The sequence below is a fragment of the Cottoperca gobio genome, chromosome 8 (genome assembly GCF_900634415.1).
Source record: "Cottoperca gobio chromosome 8, fCotGob3.1, whole genome shotgun sequence".
Lineage (NCBI taxonomy): Eukaryota > Metazoa > Chordata > Actinopteri > Perciformes > Bovichtidae > Cottoperca > Cottoperca gobio.
Genome location: NC_041362.1, coordinates 18,414,139 through 18,426,773, shown reverse-complemented (window position 1 = coordinate 18,426,773; position 12,635 = coordinate 18,414,139).

Genomic DNA, 12,635 nt, shown 5'->3' with positions numbered 1-12,635 from the left:
ACACGTACCCTCCCCTTGTGCACACGCCCCCCCCAGACAGAGGCTACACCCACGAGGAACAAAGGCCATAATGTAATATTGATGATGTTAATATGTAGCAACATAGATAGTGGATAATTAGAGGACCATACCAACGGTTTTGCGTGTTGTAGCCAACTTACTACAAACCACTATTTAACATAACATCTAATCATTCTGCAAACCATGCTGCTTTGTTTAACTTGAATGCACTTTATACTGCTCCAGGCATCATATCCATTTCATCTTTTGAGTCATACTAGGCTGCACCACTGACGTGGCGTTATTGGTTAGTAACTGTTCATTGTCATGCGGAAAGCTGAGCAAATATTGACCTTGTACCGGAAAACAATGATGACGCTTTGTTTGTTGTGTTCGCGTTCTGTTGAAAGTATTCATGACAAAAACAACTCTTCAACAAATATATTGACATGAGAATAAACGACAAGAAAACGCCCCCGTACACCGGTATATGATATGAGCACACGTAAAGATGTATAGCATGTTGAGGAGGTTATTATCTTTTGTCTTGTCTTGAAAGGCAGATTTGGATACAATCTAATCTAGTATATCACATCATTTTACAGACTACAGGGAAACACATTAAGTCACTTTAGATCAGGAGTCACCAACCTTTTTGATACTGAGAGCTACTTCAAGGGTGCTTAATAATACGAAGGGCTACTTGTTTGATACAAACTTCCTGAATAGCATAGTTGCACGGTTCACCTTTAATGATATTATCATTAATAATCCTAATAAATATTAATATATGTGAAGAGACTGTCTGATCACATGTTAATGTTAATTATTCCTCACGATTATTAACAATGCATTACCATGGTAGGAAACAGACATTATTTATTTCAACATTTGAAAGTCAGAGTCATCACATCTCTGATATTTTTGTAAGTATCTTTGACAGTTTTGTATGAATGAGCACATTTGTAGCATTTTGTTCAAAATCACACCAGTTATATTTTAGTACAAAGTATCACTTCTGTAACATTTTACAGGAAATCATATCCTGTTTGTACAAACACTAACTTTGTAACATCAGAGAGTGGAGATCACATCAGAACCTTTCTTCTCGTCTTAGAACAGTGTTTTCAATAAACATCATTGCATCTTTCAAGACCTCTCCGTCCGAAAAGGCTTTCTTGTTCTTTATTTAAAAATGTGCAGCTCTAAATGAAGCTTCCGATGCTTTCTGTGACTTGTTCCCCGGCCTCGTGAAAAGAGATGCTGCTGCCCAAAGCTGCTTTAACTCTCGGCTTGTTCTGCCCGCAGTGCTGCAGGTGTGTAGTTAGCATGGTAGTTAGCATGGTAGCTTCTGTGACACGTACCGAAGTGTCTCCACAATGTGCCGCCGCCCCGCAAATGAGACATACACACTTTTCTTTCACTGTTGTAAAACATCATTCTTCCTCCCTATCATTGTGAAAATAGTTAATTTTCTTTCGCTTTTCTTCCATGTTTAGCGTAAAAACGCAGCTCGCGCCCCATCGTAGCTGCTCCCGCTAGCTTGTCTCAGCGAAAAGGGAAATGGAGATTTAGCTTACAGGGTCAGAGTTCATATATACATAAAACATTTTAAAAATTCTATATTCAATATTGTCATTTTAAAATAAAGAATAATTCAAGTGTTATTGATTTTATTTTTAAACAGCAAAAACAATTAAATACACATTTTAGACGGAGCTTCATGGTGACTAGTGCTATTTTTAGAACATGCTCTGCGGGAGACTCACGCGGTGCCTGCGGGCACCTGCTTTAGAATATATGAACCACATGGGCCCACATGGAGGACAAATTCATTCAAGAGTAACCTTACATAGTGACGGTATTGTACGAACTTGACATGCTGCTCAAGCCTGCTAATAGGTTGTTTTCATTTTTAGAGGGGGTTGTTTTTAGTCATGTCTTTCCTCTTTGTTCTTTCATTTAGCAGATATGTTGAGTCAAGGTTGTCTGTCTGGTTCCACCACATGTTCTCACACAGGGAAGGAGGAAAAATGTTCTCATGCTCACATACGGGTCTGCGTACAAAAAGATATCTCTAGTTTTTCTTTTGTGGGTAGCCTTGGGCTTACAATGTGTGTCATCAAGAGCTCAGTAGGCCTTTTGTGCCAGGTTAAAATACACACAACGACTTACATTTGAAATAAAATAGTTACAAATGTATTGGTTTTCTTGAATTTAAAATGAATCACTCTGTCGGGTTCATTCTAACAAAGATAGTGAAAACTGGATCGTAGCCTCTATTAAAGTAGTGAGTGAGTCAAAAACAAGTGCGGAGATAGACATTTTGAAAAATGGAGTGCACGTCGACTGAGAGAGTGTCACAGACAGATATATGAGGCTAGCAATGTTCACTTAGTGTACAACCAGATGCAACCTCGGAAATGAACATGCTGCAGGAGACATCCGAGGCATTATGGTCGATTACAACCAGACAGCACAATTAAAATTAGATTGTGAGATACATTCCAATACAAATTTAGAGAAGATAATTCGATTTTAATGTGAACATTCAAATTTCTATAATATTTCCTCTCCAGTCGAGCAGAGAAGAAATAAAAAGGGCATTGTGGTTGACTGACTGTCTGACTGAGTGTGTGAGAAAGCAAACAGAGATGAGTAAATGGTGTTTGTGTCGATTGAAAGAGTGTGTGGAGACAGGATAATTCTAATCCTTTTGTCTAACAATGAAGAGCCTCGCAGATTTGCTAAACATCCGCTGCTAATTAGAGCATATCAGATGACAATCATAGGAGCGTCATAGTGAAATAAAGATGTGTATGACAGGCGCAAGCATACAAGTAGAGGTTCATGTGCTCTTACTTGATCTGCGTTGAGTTATAAAGTTTCTGGAATCTGTTCTGTAAAAATATGTTCTTTGGAATTTAGGTGCACTGGCCCTTTAAAATGCATGTTAAAGGAATAGTTTGACACTTTGGGAAGTATGCTTATTCACTTTCATGCCACAAGTTAGATGGGAAGATTAATACCACTCTCATATCATATGAAGATGGAGCCAAAAGACAGTTAGCTTAGCATCGCAAAAAGACTGGAAACAAGGGGAAACAGCTAACATGGCTTCATCCACAAGTTAAAGAATCTACCTACTAGCACCTCTAAAGATTAATGGTTTGTATCACATTTGTTTAATCTGCACAAACAAACTAGATGTGGTTTAATTCTTTCACACACACATTTGACACCAAACACCAGCATGTTAAGCATGTGTGCTCGCACCTCCGGCAGATAATCCGCACGGAATTGTGGGTAGCGAGTTAAGTCACTGTGTGTGAAGGAATAGGGGGTTATGTTGCGGACTACTTTTCTGGCTCGGTAACTTCCTAGGGTTCTCTTGTCACCATGAGGTTGCCAGGCAACTGGCGGAGAGGTTTTTCTACAATTTAAACAAACATAATCTGAGGTGCTGGAGGGCAGATTTAGCAACAAAGCCACTACACACACATCGTGTTTTGTGCTGGTTGCGTCATCAATATATTAGTCATTGTATGCATCTGGTGCACTTTGAGAGCAAAATTAAGATGCTAGATTTAATAGAACTTTGTGGTCTTGGTAAGGGGAGGGGGCACAACTCTCAACACTAATATGTGAAATTAAGTGAAATATTTTCATTTTGAAAGCTTTATTCTTCAAAAAGCAGCATGAGCCGGGAATCCCAGTTATTTTTCATTTGGATGTGAATTTATAATTGTTTCTTAGTTTCCCTCAGCCTCAAGTTGTATTGTCCCTGTATTTTCTTTCTCTCCCTGATTTGAGCAGTTTGCCTGATCACTATGTTCTTCCTTTCCTTCTGCATGACCCTTTAAAATAAGTTTAAACAATGATTTATTAACTGATCAAGACACTAGTAAATTTCATGACATCCAAACGTCATGTTCAAAATGCAAACTGGTGACATGTATGGTGTAAGTGTGTTCACTGTCACTTAAACAAATGCATTATTCTCTGGAACTTCGGGCTTTGTGTTTTCATTAATGATTTATTTAGCTAGTACTTTGGCCTATTACAGGAATTTAATCCAACTTGATCATTTACTCCTCGACCTGAACTAACCTCCATCACACTGTTGGCTCCAAAATCACTTGTTCTTTGCTGCTGCTTCCCTGTGGCAGAGCTGCACCTTTCATTAGCACTCTTCTTATATCCATCTGATCAATGAACATTGGCAGATTATGATAGTTAGAATAGCTATTCACCCTTTCCTGCTTACGATTGTTTTCCATAGTGAACAAACGTTAGCTGTTCTGTAGCTAGCCAGTTACTATTGACTACTTGACAGTACACCAACAAACATAGAAGACCTAATGTTACTACACTTTTCCCTTTCCTAGAGTTATTAAAAGTTAAGGAGCTAACACATATTAATAACTTCTTACAATTTCACACAGTGCACCTTCCAAAATGTCAACCTCTGGTCTCCAGCTTGACTCGTCAGAAGTTACAGATATCTATCATGATATCAAAGCTGTGCTACACCCGTACAGTCTATGTATGGATGTACATAGACTGTAGGTGTACATAGGGTACCCTGGGGTCCTAGCGCCCTTGATTTACTCTGAGCCATCTCTCCCCTCCCCCAGGGTCTTAGTGCCCGTTAGATTACATTGTAAAGTATGAAAGTTTGGGGCGATTTGGAAACAATATTTTAAAATATCTTTATAGCGTTAACCCCTCTCCACACAAAAAGGAGCATGAGACGTGAATGCCCTTGTATTTTCTTTTTCAAACTTGAAGCCCACCTAAAATAGGCCTAGCTACGCCACTGGTGTGAAGTCTTTTTGTCTCCAACTTCACACGATATGACAGTGGTATCAATATTCCCATACAACTTTCTGAAAGCAAGTGAATAAACATACTTCCCAAAGTGTCAAACTATTCCTTTAACATGCATTTAAAAATATTCATAGTTCGGGACTAGTTACTTCCTGGAGTCTTCGCTGCAGTTTGCCAAGAAATAGTCCAGCACATAAACCATTAAAATATACATTTTACACTAAGGGTTGTGTATGGACTAAACAAAGGAGATACAACTTGTTAATAAGGAACCTTTAGACCTTTGAACAGAGCCATGTTAGCTGTTTTTCCCTGTTTCCATGCTTTATGCTACGTTAACTTGCTTCTATTTATTCTAAAGATTTAATGGAGAGACATGAGAGTAGTATTCTGACAGTGGTATCGATCTTCTCATCTATAGCTGCCTTCACATGATCAGTGGTAAAACCACTCAGTGCTGGCTGTGCCATTTCTTTCCTATGGAGATACATTACAACCTTACATTAGTGGGAAACACACAGGGGCAGGAAGTGCAGACACTGAAACGAGAGGAGATATGAGTAACAGAAAATGAAACAGGAAGTAATGAATGATAACAAAACCTAACATAACGGACTGGAGCAGTGTTTCTCAAACTTTTTCACACCAAGGACCACTTAACCAATAAAAAAACACTCACGGACCACCTGACTCCCCCAATATCCAAAAACAATAGGCCTGCTTCCCACCCCAACAATATATTACAAATGACAGCCTAATAATTAGCTTTATGTGACCTTCTCTATATCACTCCTTCACACATTAAATCAACAATACAAATACAACTACGGATTCTACAAGCATTTCGTTCATATGCGATTTAACTCCACATAAGAAGACCATCTGTCTCCCCTGCAAACCACCATGTTGTGTAAACAAAAGAGGGACTGACCTGAACGACCTCCTGACTTTTGAATTTAGTATAAATACCGCAGCAGAGGATTCACTCCTCTGAGCAGCACACGGCAGTCTTACAATCTTACGTGTGTGAGTTTGTACATCTTGTTTATGTATAACTCTGCTCCTTCTTGCAAAAATATTGATTAAAACTCTTATTTGATTTTGATCCTGACTTCGTGGGTATATTTTTCCAACAACGGTAAATGCTGATAGATTGTACACATCAAATGAAACGTAGTCTACATTTATTACTGAGTTTATTACTGAGTGTCAGAGTGAACTTACCCTCAGCAAGATACGCAAAATGCACCACATTTAGTATGACACAAACTTCTGCTGTGGATTTTCAAAAATAAAATACAGTAACACTATGGTTGCAGGTCCAATTTCAACAGGGATTTAACAATAAACACAAGTTAATTATTAAATGTAGCATAAATGTACCTTACAAAACACAGCAGATTTGCCTCATTCCCGATATCAGTCGACTCGTCAAGTTGCAGTGTGAAAAACTGGCTTTGTCGTAAACGTGTGATCAGCTGATCTTTCACATGTTCAGCCATGGCTGTTATTGGCCCCTGGACAGTGACATTGGAGAGGGGGACCCTGTTAATGTCGTCGCTTTCTTTCTCCTCAAACAATAAATTAGTCATGATCTTGGCAGCTGGTTTGACTCAATTCTCACCTATCGAATGGGGTTTACCTGTTTTTGCGATGAGAAGGGATACCCTGTATGATGCCTCTGTAGCCTTCGCATTTTCCCCCGTTGGAAAAAACTGTGATGTCATTTGTTTCTTGAGTTCATCACGTTCTCTCAAAAACACTTAAAGGTTTCCCAAAGTAATCTTTGTGTTTGCTCTCAAAATGTCGCTTGAGCTTGGCGGGTTTCATAGCCTCGTTCGCCAACGACTCGTAGCACAAAACACAGTGATTGAGATCCTCTTCATCTCCGGTCCAAGAAAATCCAAATCTTATGTAGTCGCTGTGATATTTTCTTTTCACTTTAGCGCTGGACTTTCCACGTTCAAGCCGAGTTTCACAGCTTTCAGGCGGGTGGTGGTTGGACGGCAAACCGCTCTCCTGGGACTCACAAAATGACTTGTTGCTGCGGCTGAAGCACTTGAAGCTGCTAAATCACCTGCATCAGGACGATGCACCTTGCCTGTCGCGTCAGATTGTTCATTTAATTTTCTTTTAACTGACCCTGTCTTTAGCCATCGATCCATCTTGTTAGATGACCGCTCAAATTGACCGCGCAGATCATTTATGACGTAAGAACGTAAAACGAACCTACGCAGCTGTTCGTTTTAACGATCTAAGCTCTACATAGCTGTATAGTTGTAACTAGGCTACATCTATGCTACACTCTATACTAGTCATTTTTAAACAATTTGAGAAACACTTTGAACTTATAATAAATTAATTTAAAACGTGACATTTTACCAATATACTCGCGGACCACTAGGGGTCACTCACTCTTTCAGAAAGACTGGACTGGAGGGAACCTCACAGCGGCGCATTATAATTGATTAAATAACATCTGGGAGGGGGAGGCTGTGGTTAAAATGTAAACCTCAAAAATAGAAATAAAATAAATGCCTTGACTTAATTTACCTACAGATATATCAAGGATGTCAAATCAGTTTTCTGCTTGTGGCAAATAACCACATCAAATCATGCTTTGAAAAGCAGTAGCTGACAGCTATCTAGCATTCTCTTCAGAAAATCTGCCTTCCACTTAATAACAGGCTCCTCACAAACATATTGTGGCAGACTGTTCATTCAGAAAATGTTAAATTTACCATCATATATGTTGTAGAAACATAAACACAAACACAAAAATTCAACTGGATTTAGATTGCATGTTTCTTTTGTTTGAATAATGGCTGTTGGCGCATCGTTCGTTCAAATGAAATATTTCAACTTGATTGCCCCTGACCATTAGGTCAACTTAACTCTTAGCAATGGAAGTAAATAAACCTATTGCTCAAAATGTCAAACTGTTCCGTAGTTCATCGTGTTAAATATATGTTACATAGTAACATATATTTCCATCCATGTGGGGTTACTGTTTGTGAAAGTGAAGCAAATTTTAAATTTTGCACTGCACTTTGATATGCAGCTACAAAATTACAAATTACAAACAAAACCAGAAAGTCTCTCTATTAAACTCAATAAAATCTCTGAGGAGTTTTCAAGAGCTTTTGTTACCCGATTGATTTAATTAATTTAGTCAGACTCACTAAACAAATCCTTCATTTACATTTTCAAGCATGAAGAATCCTTGTCCCTGATGACTTACTGTAATTAACCTGTAATGATGATAATGAGAACAACAACGACACTGTTTATTATATTAGCAAAGTAATTTAATACAGCAGGCTACTTAATCTCACTGCAGGCCAGAGGGCGGCTCTCATCAAGGTGTAAGTTAGGACGAAGGGCAGGCCACAGCATGGCAGTGTAGAAACCTGCAGGCCTGCTGAGTCTTTGGGTCAGTGCCATCCCTGTTGGTTCTGTTTAAACCAAGCATAAAGTATGGGAAGTGGATTTTTTTTTTCAACCTTGAGAGCATTTGCTGGAAGGAGAGGTGGTTGGCTTGTAGCCCAGGACAAAGAGGTAATTGCTTTACGGCAGCCCTGCAGTGGACGCCCATATGCTGAGCAGAGAGGAACATACAGTAGAAGTATGAAGTTCAGACAGCAAGAATCTGGAGCGGATCGGTTATGGTTTGGATCTTTTATTATGGGGAGGTGACCTTGTGAAACAGTTGTTTGAGCAGGAGGAGAAGATACAGTGAGCAAAGATCCTGCAGGGTCTTGTGTGTCCACATCACACACAACTATCGGAGTACACTGTAACTGATAGGTTCTACTTCTCATAGCTGAAGTCATCTCAGCTAAAAGAGTTTACCAGGCCCATATATCCACCATGGAGTTCATGTACTCTGTATTTCTGTTCTCCTTCAACAGCTATTGTCCACGTTTTGAATTTCTCCACATGATGAAGCCTTGTCTGTATTAAGAGTTTCTGTGGTGGTTTCTTTCTGAACCAAATAATATGAGGGCAACGATTCACGGACTTGATTTAAACAGTGCTTTTGTCTGTTGTAACATAAATTACAAACCTTAGCATGGCGGGGTAAGCTCGCTAACTAGAGTAGCCTAGTTACTTAAACCAGCGCTACTCCCAAAGTCGGCAGCTTTTACGGCCTGGCCTAAAAATGATATTCCCATACAACACAACTGCATTGTCGCTAACGTTTAGAGGGAAATGCATGTTCTATCAGCTTATGTTTGTTTTTGTCGTATCACAAATATGTTTCTAATCAAAGTCAGCGTAAGTATGAGGTCAGGGTGGACGGATGGGTCACAACCACGTGACGGTCACCCAGGAGACTGGTGTTTTTGTCCCGAGTGTAATGGGTAGTCAACGTTGACTTATATCAATTTATGTCAATAACTTAAATAACATAACTAACATACTTACTTTAAGCCAAACCATGATATTTTACAAAACATAACCGAGTAGTATTATTGCATTGTTTTGTTTTGTTTCAATTTAAAATGCAAACCATGTGTTTAAAACTGCGTCCGTGCTACACCCATCTCACCAAGTTTCTTGAAAATCTGGCCTGTAGTTTTTCCGTAATCCTGCTGACAATCAGACAAACAAACAAACCAAACAGAAACATGAAGGTGATTAGATCTACACTGGAATAAAAGAACAATGCTGTTTCTTTATTTCCATGTCTTTTGCATGGATCAGTAACTGGTGAGGATGGGGACTTTTTGTCTGGGACACATAGCATGGCAACCTTTTTAGCATGATATCAATATTGAAGAACCAACTCATGGAGCTAACATCGCTAGCTACAGCTGATAAAATGCAGTCAGTCAGTTTGGGGGTTTTAGCAACCTGGGTGGAATTTACATTCTACAATTGAAAAACAAATCTACGGTGGCCTTCAGGTAACGTAAAAACACAAAAGGCCCTCTCTATAGCCATTGTTTTGTTTGTCCGTTCTTCGGTTACCGTAGAACATGGCGGTTCAACATGGCGGACTCCATCAAGATGACCTGCTCCCTATGTAGATATGAACGGCTCATTCTTAGTTTCAGGTGATAATACACTTTTATAAGTATTGAGTATTATATTCCATTCCGGCCAATACATCCCATTAAATTCTACACACTGGTCCTTTAAGGCCAGTAAATAAACAAAGGGTTATGCATTTCTTAATTATATTACTGTGCAGAACAAAGACAACCTAAATAAATAGTTTCAAAAATGACAATATGAACAATTCAAATAAGAATTTTCTTTACAGGCCATCTTTAAAGTATATAGTCAAATTATTCTAAGTGGGAGTTGTGGTACACTGAACTCAGGACCCTTGAGTTTACACATACAAATTGATTCTGTATAAAGCCGTCTCTCTATGATCCTTTGCCCCGCACTGTGAAACTCATGCAGAATGGTTCATTGGAATGCATACGATTTTGATTCTGCTTATGATGTAATAGGGTTAAATAATAAATGTCTTTTCTCGTTCCTCAGTAGAAATGGAAATATGGGCAAAAGCAGAGCAGACATGAGACGGAGCTCCAGACGCACAGGAAATGTCAACAGCTCTGCCCCGCGGTCAGGGGCATTTGGAGTCTTGATTGGATGTTTTCTCAGATAACCTATAAAATACAATCAGGCCCTGGGAGAAGGCCACGGAGAATAATGCAATTATCTAAATAGCATGCATAAAACACTGGTGGAAAAAAGAGTGGTGAGTTAGGTTTACTGAGAACTGCATTTGACAGAATATACTGAAAAATAAGAAAATACTGAACCATCCGTGTAACTACCGTGTAAAATGCCCAGGGCAGAAACCTAAATATTTGAAGGCTGCTTGTATTTGTGCAGCATGAACCTACAATATTTGTTCCGTATTAATGTTATTGTATAATGCCTTATATGTGACCATTCAGAAAATGCAGATGTTATGGGAAGACACTCACCATGCAAGCACATGCAAAAGTATACATGTGCAGAAACACCTATGCATCTTCATGAGTGTGAGAGTATAATGCAAATCATATTCATGCACTGTATTAATATACAAACGCTGTGTTCTTCTTTTCCTCTCCATTTCATGAAGATGGTTTGGAAATCCTGCATTTATTAAACAATAACAGTAGTTGCAATCCCAAGAAAACATTCAGCAGAATAAATCATTGTGCTGCCGTCTTTAGTCAATTACAGTAATTATTAACCTCCCTTAGGCCCTGTGAGTAATGCTTGAACTTAACTCAAAATAGTTAATTATCTCAGGAGGAGACTAATTAGCACTTATTGCAGGTAGTGATTCAAAAACAGTCATTATTCAAACAAAGAAACATGCAATCTAAATCCAGTTGAATCTTTGTGTTTGTGTTTATGTTTCTACAACATATATGATGGTAAATTTAACATTTTCTGAATGAACAGTCTGCCACAATATGTTTGTGAGGAGCCTGTTATTAAGTGGAAGGCAGATTTTCTGAAGAGAAAGTTAGATAGCTGTCAGCTACTGCTTTTCAAAGCATGATTTAATTTGGTTATTTGCCACAAGCAGAAAACTGATTTGATATCCTTGATATATCTGTAGGTAAATTAAGTCAAGGCTTTTTCTATTTTTGAGGTTTAGATTTCAACCACAGCCTTCCCCTCCCAGATGTTGTTTAATCAATTATAATGTGTCCCTGTGAGGTTCCCTCCAGTCTGTTAAGTTAGGTTTTGTTATCATTCATTACTTCCTGTTTTATTTTCTGTTACTGATCTCTCCTCTTGTTTCAGTGTTCGCACTTCCTGCCCCTGTGTATTTCCCGCTAATGTAATCATCCACCCTCATTAGTCTCTCCTGCGTCTCATCAGCATGTCCCTCCAAAGAGTATTTAGTCTGTGTGTTTTAGTCCCCTCGGTGCCAGTTCGTCTTTGTACCTCCGTGTCAAGTGTCCCAGCGGGTTCCCCCAGTGTTAGTGTTCCTGCTTCTGTTACCTGATCCTGCTTCTGCCGACTCCTCGTCTGTTTTGATTGTCTTCCTGATTGACCTCTCGTGTACCAAACTATTGCAAGTGAAAGACTATCTAAACTCTTGCCTCTGAGTTGTCACTATTGAGTCCTATCCCTGTGTGTACAGCCCCTAACTATTTGATGATTGGATAAAAAAAAAAAAATGTAAATGGTGGAAGTCCTTATATTTGTTTCGGCTTCATAGATTTATTTTGTCTGAGGGAATTCAGGAACCACCATGGTGCATGAGGGATATAAAGTGCTTTAGAAAGTTATTGATAGTTGAACATAAAACGCAGATGCCCAGTGGGAGTGTGCCAGCTCTGATTATTGTTGCATGTACAGTATTTTATATATTTACAGTATAATAAATAAACTTAAATATTCTTGTTACATGTTGCATTGCTAAAAATGTCTGAAAGAATAAGGGACTGTATGAAAATGATTGGGGTGGAAAGATGGCTATATAGAATAGAGATATAAATAATATAATAAAAATAGCTAGACCATTCTCTCTGCTATAAATATTGTCTTTGCAACCTCCTCTGCACGTAGGAAAAAGCTGCAACATAATATATAAGTATTAACTTGGTACAAGTCCTTTAACCATAAATTACTTTAACAAATCTATCTACTCAGATGTAAACGTGTAAACGCTACGCACATTAGAAGTGCTTAAAACGATAGCTACTAACTGCACTACTGGTGAGCTCTTGCTTTACACATAAGGGAATTTGGTTTTGCGTGCAAAGCTTCAAATCCAAGTCCCCATGCACTGATAATGTGCACGCATAACTGATCATATAAGTAAACTGTAAACA